The sequence below is a fragment of the Vombatus ursinus genome, unplaced genomic scaffold, assembly GCF_900497805.2.
Source record: "Vombatus ursinus unplaced genomic scaffold, bare-nosed wombat genome assembly UNPS02014775.1, whole genome shotgun sequence".
NCBI classification, from domain to species: Eukaryota; Metazoa; Chordata; class Mammalia; order Diprotodontia; family Vombatidae; genus Vombatus; species Vombatus ursinus.
Genome location: NW_020954553.1, coordinates 1,508,025 through 1,518,338, shown reverse-complemented (window position 1 = coordinate 1,518,338; position 10,314 = coordinate 1,508,025).

Here is a 10,314-nt window from a genome sequence, read left to right as displayed (position 1 = left end):
GCAATAGGGAGCCACTGAGGTATCTTAAGGAGGAGAGGGGCATTCTATAACACCCACAAGTACTGACTGAATAATCTACTAAATTTAATTGAATTTTACTTAGCCTGCCTGAAGCATTCTTTTGTGCAGGGGAAATCTCCACTTAAGTAACTGGGTACCGAACCATAATAGGGCAGCTAAGTGGTGCAGTGGATAGGGCGATGGGTCTGGAGTCAAGAAGACCAGAGCTCAAACCTGGCCTCAGACACTTACTAGCTGTGTGACCCTGGGCAAGTCACTTCACCCTGTTGGCCTCAGTTTCCTCATCTGTCAAATGAGCTGGAGAAGGAAATGGCAAACTGCTCCAGTATCTTTGCCAAGAAAACCCCAAGTGAGATCACAAAGAGTCAGACACTGCTGAGATGACTGAACAACAACAACATAGAATCATAACTAAGAATTTTTCTACGTAGGGCAAGTACTACAAACTCTGTTCTGGACAAGTGGCATGAGGCTAACCCTCAGGAAGAAAGATGGGATGTCCCCTCACGGGGAAAGATAGAGCACCCAGGACCCCAAGCACCAGACTACTGCCAGGGCAACTTGGCCAACACAACCACGAGAGGAGTCCAGCTTGCCACCTGGCAACCATCTTGTTTAAAAACTATTTATTCTTGCTGAGTCCTAACCTCAACAGTTTCTGAGCGGCTGAAGGACTGCAAGGGCCTGGTTGTCAAGTAAAACCAATCAGATCACTCATCCTAGTTATGACCCAATAAGCCCATTCTGGCTAATAAAAACTTTACTACTTTGTGATACTGTGCCAGACCATACCTGGCTTTCTTTTGAATCTCCATAAACAGCAGGTGCCCTCCTGGGCCTCTGGCTCCCTCCCACTGAACCCCCAGAGGCAGCCAGATTCTTCTTCATTTGGCCATTCTTGAAGGACAAAAGAGTCTGGGGCTGTAATGGATCTTTCTTTAGCAGAACCACTTGAAAGCACTTTCCCTTCACTGAATTTCATTCTCCACCTATACAGTGAGAAGAGTCTCTAAGGCCCCCCCATATTCCATGTTCATCCCAGCCCTGACATTCTGTGTTCTAAGGTCCCTTCCAGCTCTGACATTCTGTGTTCTAAGGCTCTCTTCCATTTCTGACCTTCAATAATCACTACATCTTTCTGCTCCTCAGTCTCCTCATTTGTAAAGAAAACTCAATTGGATGATCACTACTAAATAAGATTCCATGTAGTGCTAACATCTTTAGGTTCTTAGGGACCTTCCAGATCTGAAATCTTATGGCCTCTGAACCCCGATTTTCCATGTGGTATTGGTAACAATTATAAGGATAAGTTAGCAGCTCTTGGGTGTGGGTCTAGGGGTAGTAAGTGATTACAGGATGAGAGGATACTTCACCCAGCTGGGAACCCAACTGCCAAGTGAGCCAGCCAGGGACTACCAGAGTCCAGTATCAGATCAGGGTTCAATGTGAACCTGCCACAGCAAGTCTGCTGCTCTACTAACTCTGTCACAGATCAGAGGCACTGACAAATCTTGGGCTCATCTCCATCCCTGTGCCCACACATCTCCCCCACTACCATCCACCACCACCTTTTGGATGTTTCCAGTTCCAACATCTGCCTTCTCAGCTCTGGACAGGCTGGCAGAATTCTCTGTGTGCAGAGAAAGAAGGTGAATTTATAAATTGTACCGAATGAAAGAAATCCTGAGCTTCTATCTAGCGACTAGGGAATTATATTATATTATATGAACTAGAGACATTGTATTAGAGCTGGAAATAAACCTTAGAGGTCACTTAACCTAAATCTTTCGTTTTATAGTTGAGGAAACTGAGGCCCAGAAAGAAGTGATTGTCATAAAGTCACACAGGTAACCAGTAGCAGAACTAGGGACTGAACCCAGGTCCCTCGGCTATCAAACCCTGGACTCTTTCCATCATATTGTGATATATCAGACCCACAGCCCTCTGTATTGGTCTGGCCACATATAGACCTGTTGTAAAGACCCCTTTTCAGGAATCAGTGTCTCAGGTGAGGCGGAAGAGCCCTCTTCAGCTTGACACCCCCCTTATGACCCTCCCTGTGATCTAGTGATGACATCAGCTACAGCCTGAATCTTAGACTCTCAGAGCTAGTAGGATGTCAGTCTACCAACAGCCCCACATCTCCGTTTTCCAGATGCAGTCTTTCTCAGACTCGATTGGGTATTTCCCTTTATGATCCTAGGGTTTGCTCAGAAGCCCCAGAGGATTCCTGGGCATTGAGAAAGATCATTTAATTATCCGGACCTCTTAACATTCCTATTTGCTAGAAGGAACCTTGATGAACCAACCCGCGTTGCCTCCACCCCTTCCCTTTTTTGCTGGGCAAGGTTGGGGTTACGGAGGGTTACCTGTCTTTGAACACTGCTGGTAGGTGTAGGTGCCAAATTTCACCACAAGGGGGCGCCAATCACACGACCTCAGAACAGCCAACAAGAGCCAGTTTCTGGGAATGCCTCCTCCCCACATAACAAACCTCTGAAGATCAACTTTGTTCTGTCTGGTGCCCCACTCTTTCTTCCCTTTGCTCTCTCTATAAAGCTTTGGCTGGATCTCTCTGTCTCTCTCTCTGTGTGTCTCTGTATACCTCTCTCTCCCTTTTCTCTTTTCTCCTATCTCTCCCTATCTGTGTCTGTCTCTCATATACATATGAGCTCTCTCTCCTCTCTCTCTCTCTCCTCTCTCTCTCTCCCCCCTGTCCCTCTCTCTTTCTCCCTCTTCCTCTCTCTCTGTCTCTCTCTTACTGTCTCTCTCTCCTCTCTCTCTGTCTCTCTCTCTGCCTCTGTCTCTTTTGCTGTCTCTCTCTCTGTTCCTGTCTCTCTCTCTGTTCCTGTCTCTCTCTCTCTCTCTCTCTCTCTCTCTCTCTCTCTCTCTCTCTCTCATTCATTCATTTGACAAACATTTCTGGAGAGCTGGGCAATATCCTGGGGGAAAATATGAACTTGGCTGAGACTCAGTCCCTTATTTCAAGTTATAGTTTAGTATGTTTCTTTTCCTTATAGTTCAGTCTCATGTGCCCAAGGCAAACCCATTGTGGTGGGCAGAGAAGTGGCCTTGGAGGCTGGAAGACTTGAGCCCATGTCCAGCCTCTGAAACATACTGACCCTAGGCAAAGCTTTTACCCTTGCAGGGTCTCAGACAACTCTCTGAGATTAGGATTTGAAAAGAAGCAACATACCTGCATCAGTGGAGGGAGTTTCCTCATCTGAGAGTGCCCCATACTGAGAAAAACGCAGATTCAGTCTTTTTCCCTATCTTACGTGATAGCAGCAGGGACAGGGAACATATACATTTAACCACAGGATAGAATAAGAACCATACAAAGGGCTCTAGGGGTTTGGAGGAAGGAGAGATTCCTTCTAGATTTGTCAATCAACCTGTGTCTTGCAGGATGTGGAACCAGGACTTGAGTGTCAAGCTTAGGCAGGGGTGGAAGTGAGTACATGCTCCAAGAGAGGTTAAGTTTGTCCCTTAATTTTTTATTTGTCCAACCATTCCTGTGTGTAAAGAATCCTTTGGACTATGGGGAGAAGAGGCTTCCCAGTCAAGGGGAGACAGAGAGAAAGAGACAGAGAAAGAGACACAGAGACAGAGAGACAGACAAAGAGATACAGAGACAAAGAGACAGAGAGAGAGAGAGAGAGAATGCCCCAGTATTATACTCTACTGGGATCTCACCCAGAGTGGCTCCATAATTCACAAGAACAGTACAAACGTTAGTGGAAAAGATTTATGGGAAGTGAGAACTCTGTTGATATGCTAAGGGCTTGCACAGGAGTCCTTTCTGTGTTACATAAAATCTGTTTTATGCTGAATGACCCGGTTACCTTGAGTGCTTGCAGGGGAGCTGAAGGACCTTAGAGGGTGAGCAAAACAAGTCAGAGACCCACGTTCCTAGGACTTTCCTGGGTAAGGGTGTGAATTGGAGAGACTTACAAGCAGCTTTCCCTAAGGTAAGGTTGGCCACTTAACGTTGGGAAGGTTCCTCTGACACCGGTGTTAAAGATAGACAGATCCCAATAGTCCTTTGGATGCTCAACTCTTCACTTTTCTTCACAATAATGGCCAAGTCCTGTCATCTCTACCTCTATAATATCTCTCCAATACTCTCCCTTCTTTCCTCTGACACTGCCACCCACTGGTGCAGATCCTCACCTCCTCATACCTGGACTACTGCAGGAGCTGCTAGGGGGTCTCCCTGCTTCACTCCAGCTGTCAAATCAATCTTCCTAAAGTGTAGGTCTGAGCATGTCACCCCTCTTCCCCCAACCAACATTCAATCAATTCCATGAGATCAAAGATAAAGGAAAAGGTTCCATATGTACAAAAATATTTGTAGCAGTTTTTTTTTGTGGTAGCAAAGAATTGGAAATTGAAGGGATGCCCATCAGCTGGGGAATGGCTGAATAAGTTATAGTATATGATTGTGATGGAATAATATTGTGCTGTAAGAAATGATGGAAGGGATGATTTCATAGAAACCTTGGAAGACTCATATGAACTGATGCAAAGTGAAATAGGCAGAACCAGGAGAACAATGTAACAACAATATTACAAAAATAAACAACTATGAAAGACTTGGTAAATCTGATCAATGCAATGACCCACCAGAACTCCAATGGACTCATGATAAAAAGTACTCTCCACTTCCAGATAGAAAACTGAGGGACTCAGAATGAAGACTGAAGCATAGTTTTCCTTTATTTTTCTTGCTTTTTTTTTCCAGAACATGGCTAATGCAGAAATATGTTTTGCATGACTTCATATGTATAATTGGTGTCATATTTCTTACCATCTCAATGGATGGAGGGAAGGAGAAAATGTGTAGCTGAAAATAAAAATAAACATTTTTTTAAAATCAGCTCCATAATTTCCCATTGCTTCCAAGATCAAATAGAAAATTCAGTTTGGCTTTTCAAGAGCTTCATAAACTAGCCCTTCTTCTCTTTCTGGTCTTCTTACACCTTGCTCCCCTCCAGCCACAGAATCTGGGATCCAGTGACACAGGCCTCCTTGCTGTTACTCAAATGCTCCACTCCATCTCCAGACTCCAGGCACTTGTCCTGACTGGCCTGCATGCCTAGAATGCCCTCCCTTCTCATCTCTGTCTCCTGCCTTCTCTGGCTTCCTTCGAGTCTCAACTAAATCACACCTTGTACAAGAAGCCTTTACTGGTCCTCCTCAACATCTGAGAAGATCTCTGATTTAGCCTGTAGTTGCTTCTATGCTGTCTTCCCCATCAGACTGTGAACTCGGAGGGCAGGGACCCTGTTTTTTGCCTTTCTTTGAATCTCCAGCACTTAACACAGTGCCTGGCACATAGTAGGTGCTTAATAAATATTTACTATCTTGATTGACTTATTTGCTTAAGAAGGGAAATCTGCTCGTGGAAATCTGTTTCTACACATAGAGACATGGCTTTCTTCAAGAAACACTCCATCGTAACACCAAGAAAATAATATTCACAATGATTACTACAATGTAAGTGGAAAGAACAACTACACACACTATACTACACTACAACTATTCGTGAAAAGTGAACATAGCGAAATTATAATGACCAAGCAGGATTCAAAAGAAGAGAAATGAGAAGACATTCCCAACCACCCCTTGGTGGAGTTGGGACCTAGACCACAGCTGTGACCCATGGCACATGCTTTCAAACTTTGTCAATGTATGGTTGACTGTGCTGATCCACTCCTGCCTCTCTGTCCCTCTCACTCTTTTTTTTTTTTTTTTTGCTTTTTTGAGTGAGGCAATTGGGGTTAAGTGACTTGTCCAGAGTCACACAGCTAGTGAGTGTTATGTGTCTGAGGGCAGATTTGAACTCAGGTCCTCCTGACTCCAGGGCTAGTGCTCTATCCACTGAGCCACCTAGCTGCCCCATCTCACTGTCTCTCTCTCCCTCATGCCTCTCTCATTCGTGCCCACACACACACACACACACACACACAAATACATTCCTTGTCAATTTTACCTGCACATTTCTCCCACCTGTCTCTTCTCCACTAACCCTGCCAACACCTGAGTTCAGGACCTCATTATCTTTTGCCTAAACTATTCATACACTTCCTAACTGGTTCCCTGCTTCTATTCTTTCTCCTCTCCAACTCATCCTTCACACAGTTACCCAAATGGAGACAGACCATCAGTGTAGTCCAAAGAAGATGTATACCATTGTATCCTTGTCAGACATACTTGGTGTGTTAGGGCAAAGTAAACCTCCTCATGTTAACTATTCAGTTGGTCACAACTTCAAAGATGAACTCAGAGTGCTGGAGTTAAAACCATCCCTAAGGGCTCTAATCATGTCATTTCCCGGCTCTAATGCCTTTGGTGACCCCATACTGCTTCTAGGAGAAAGCACAAAGTTCTGAACCTGGTATTCAAGCTCCTTCGCAGTTGGTCTACAACTTAACCTTTTCATCTTTATTTCATATGGTTTCCACCCTCTCTTCATTGTATGTTTTAGTCCAAATGGAAACCTAGCAGTTCCAGATCTAACACTCATCTACCAGCTCCACACTTTAACATAACCCAGGATGAATATACTCCTTCATTTATTTCTGCCTCTCAGAATCTTTGACTTCCTTTAAGGTTCTGCTCAAGGTTCTCCACCTCTTATACAGAGATCCCTCCCCTCAAATCTTCCCATTCTCAATTTACCTTGAATTATACATATCCAAATATGTGTCCTATTCCCCTTAGTAGAAGGTAAGTTCCTTGAGGGTAGGATTCATGTGTTTGTCTATCCCCAGCATCTAGCAGCGCCTTGTAGGTACTTGGCTAGAAGAAGGACGGCATCCCAGTTATAGGACAGTGCTAGAGCAAAAGCAGGAGGCAAGATAAGGGGACTGGGGTGAACACTGCTGTCCAGCTGAGGGTGTGATAAGCAATAACATTGGAAAGATGTGTCTGGAGCCCCGAACACCAAGCAGAGGAGCCCAGGCTTTACCAGACAGACATAGGGAGCTACTGAAGGCTTCTGAGCATGTGCTTTTGGAAGATAACTCAATCTGTGTGGAATGGCTTTGACGGGAAGAATAGTTACTAGGCTGTTAATGATAATCTAGGTGGGTGGTAATGGGGGCCTGGCACAGGGGAGAAGGCAGTGTGGAGGAAGCATCACAAGGACTTGGCAGTTGGCTGGATGTCAGGTTTAAGACCCTCTCCTCTGCCCAGAAGTAGGCATCAGCCTCATCACCCCCAGTTTTCTTTTTTTTTTTTCTTTTTTCTTTTTCTTTTTTTTGCTAGGCAATGGGGTTAAGTGACTTGCCCAGGGTCACACAGCTAGTGTTATGTGTCCGAGGCCAGATTTGAACTCAGGTCCTCCTGAATCCAGAGCTAGTGCTCTATCCACTTCGTCACCTGGCTGCCCCTCCCACTTTTCTTCCAGAACATGTCTTTGCCCCTGTCTGCCTATCACCATTGTGACTGAACCCAGTCAGAATGCAATCTCCTGGAAAGCTCTTCCCTTTACAAACCTGGGTGGGAGTGGGGAGGGGTGAGGCTGGGGGCCAAGGAAAGCTTGGATCAGAGAGAAGGAAGGCTTAAAATTATAGCTCACACTTTCCTCATGACCACCCTGGGAGGTAGTTAGTGGATATATTATTATCCCCACCTCACAGATGAGGAAACTGAGGCTCAGAAAGGTAAAGGTTGACATAGGTCCAACTGCTAGTGTGTCGGGCCCTGGACTAGAACCAAGGTCTTTGGACTCTATCTCCAGTGATCTTTGTCAGAGGCTGCATGGAATAATGAAACTGGGAGGAGGGAGCCAGGCGGGGAAGATGTAAACTTTAAGCTGAGGATTTCCAAGGCTGGAGAAAGATGAGACTTCTTCCCTTCTTCCACCCACCCCACCCTTGACAGAACTGCAAGAGGGTCGTGGGCTTGTGCAGCTGGCTCCTTCTCTCCCACCCTAGGTCAGGCTGTGCCAGCCCCTGAGCTCCTTGGGCCCACACACAAGGCCGGCCTCCCTAATCCACACCCATGTCTCCCAAAGGGGGATCCTCTTCTTCCAAGGCCTCCAGGGGGCAATGGCCAGTCCAGGCCAGGAGAATGCAAGCCTGGGGTTAGGGGAGGGATGGGCTGGCTCCCAGGCCCCCACGTGTTGGCCTCCACTCTCCCTTCATTATTTCTATTTATGGCAAACAGAGGGAACCTCAGGAGAGCCAGAACTACTTCCTTTATAATCTGAGGTTACTAGATTTGTCTGAGATTTAGGAGGCCGGAGCGTGGGAAAGAGTCAGACTTAAACATCGGCCAGGCAGAAGGGGGCCTCCCCTGGAGCTCTTGCCACCATGGCCTCAGCACTGTGGCCTGGCCTGTGTGGAAGGGATGAACCACGAATCTGGCATTTTCTCCCCCTTACTGCACTGGCTGCGAAACTATGTACGATCTCCCAGCACCGCTCCCCATCTCTTCCTTTGGATCTGTCAGACCACGGGACCAGGGCATCAGGGACACGGACCCCTGCTGGACCTCCCTTTAGCATCTGTGTCAGAGGTGAAACTCACTTGTTTCTGATCCCTTGGGTCCACAGGTGTCTTGGGAATGACTGAAAGGATGCCAGGAACACCACTCTCTGGTTCCCATCATGTTTCGTTGAGCCTTGTATAGGCTAAGAGAATCAATGAAGGTCTAGAGATAACAAGTCAAAAAACAATGACCGAGAGCTTACTATGCACCAAGCACTGGGTTAAGTGCTGGATGGGTGACTGGCTCAAGATCACGAAGGTAACCTGTGGATACCCAAGGGCTAGGAGCCAGCTGACATGACTCTCACTGCCCTTGACAGCTGAAGGAATTGGCTGCTGGGGCAAACCCCAAGCCTTCTGCAGAACCAACGACCCGTGTATTCTTCATCTGTTTCCTGTAGGGCTCCCGGGTTCCCCATCCTCCACCTCCATCAAACTCAGGAAACACTACTGGTCTATAATAGAGAAACACCGAGAAGTTTCACTCCCAGGGAAAGAGTCCCTGGGAGACAGTTGGAGGAGCCAGCTTGACTTTGCTTTCCAGGCTGGGTCATCAGCGGGGCTGACGCAGGGATCGGTTTTAGTGTTTCTGACATTCCAGCACGAGCAGGGAGTTTACTTTAGAACTCCACAGTCTTGCTTGGGGGGAATCCAGGCAGAGGATGAGAGGATCAGCCAGGGTCACACTGGAGGGTAGTTGTTTTCTTCCTCCTAAATTTCCCCTCACACACACCCAGGGCCTATCTTTGTGAGGATGAAGGAACTGCCATCTCTTTCCTGAGGTGCCGAGGCCCATTTGGCCCCATGCCCCAAGCCACAAATGGGAGTCTAGGGTCCCCTGGGACACAGAATGCAAAGCAACGCAAAGCCTTGGGCCAGCAGCCACTCTGAGGGACTCCTCCTATTCAGCTCAGAGAATAAACCACTTCCCAAACCCATTTCACCAAGGAGGGAGGCTGCTACAAATGTGCAGGCCCACAGGAAATACAAGAGGTAGAATAACAGAAGGCAGGAGGCACCGTGTGTGTGTGTGTGTGTGTGTGTGTGTGTGTGTGTGTGTGTGTGCTGGATAAAAAAGGGTTCAGAGGTTAGTGCATGGACATAGTCTGTGTCCTCCTCTCAGGCCTAACACTTCTGGCACCTTCCTAGACCTGAGGAAACACATTCAGAGCCTTCAAAGGAAAGTCCTAGGAAACCAGTCAGCCCCTGATTTCAAAATCAAACAACAGAGAATGACAGAACTTGGAGGGTCCTTAGAACATAGAATGTGAGAGTTGGGAGGGACTTTAGGACACACAATGTCAGAGCTGGCAGGGCCCTTAGAACACAGAATGTGAGAGCTGGGAGGACCCTTAGAACACAGGATGTCAGGGCTGGGAGGGCCCTTAGAACACAGAAGGTCAAAATTGTGAGAGATCTCAGAAAATGGAATATCAGAGCTGGGGTTGGGAGAACCTTAGAATGGAGGTTCTTAGAGAACTATTCCAAATTCATCATTATACAGATCAGAAAACCAGGTCCAAAGAGAACCAAAGAGGGCCTTATCCAAGGTCACTCAGTCAGTTGGTGGCAGAGCCAAGGCTAAGAGTCAGGTTGCCTGAATTCCAGGCCCTTGTCTTTTTCACTATTCCTTATGGCCCATGATAGCTTCTTGGAGGTGGCTCTTTGACAGAGCTAGAGAGATGCAAGAGGTAGAATGACAGAAGGCAGGAGGCACTGTGTGTGTGTGTCTGTGTGTGTGTGTGTGTGAGAGAGAGAGAGAGAGAGAGAGAGAGAGAGAGAGAGAGAGAGAGAG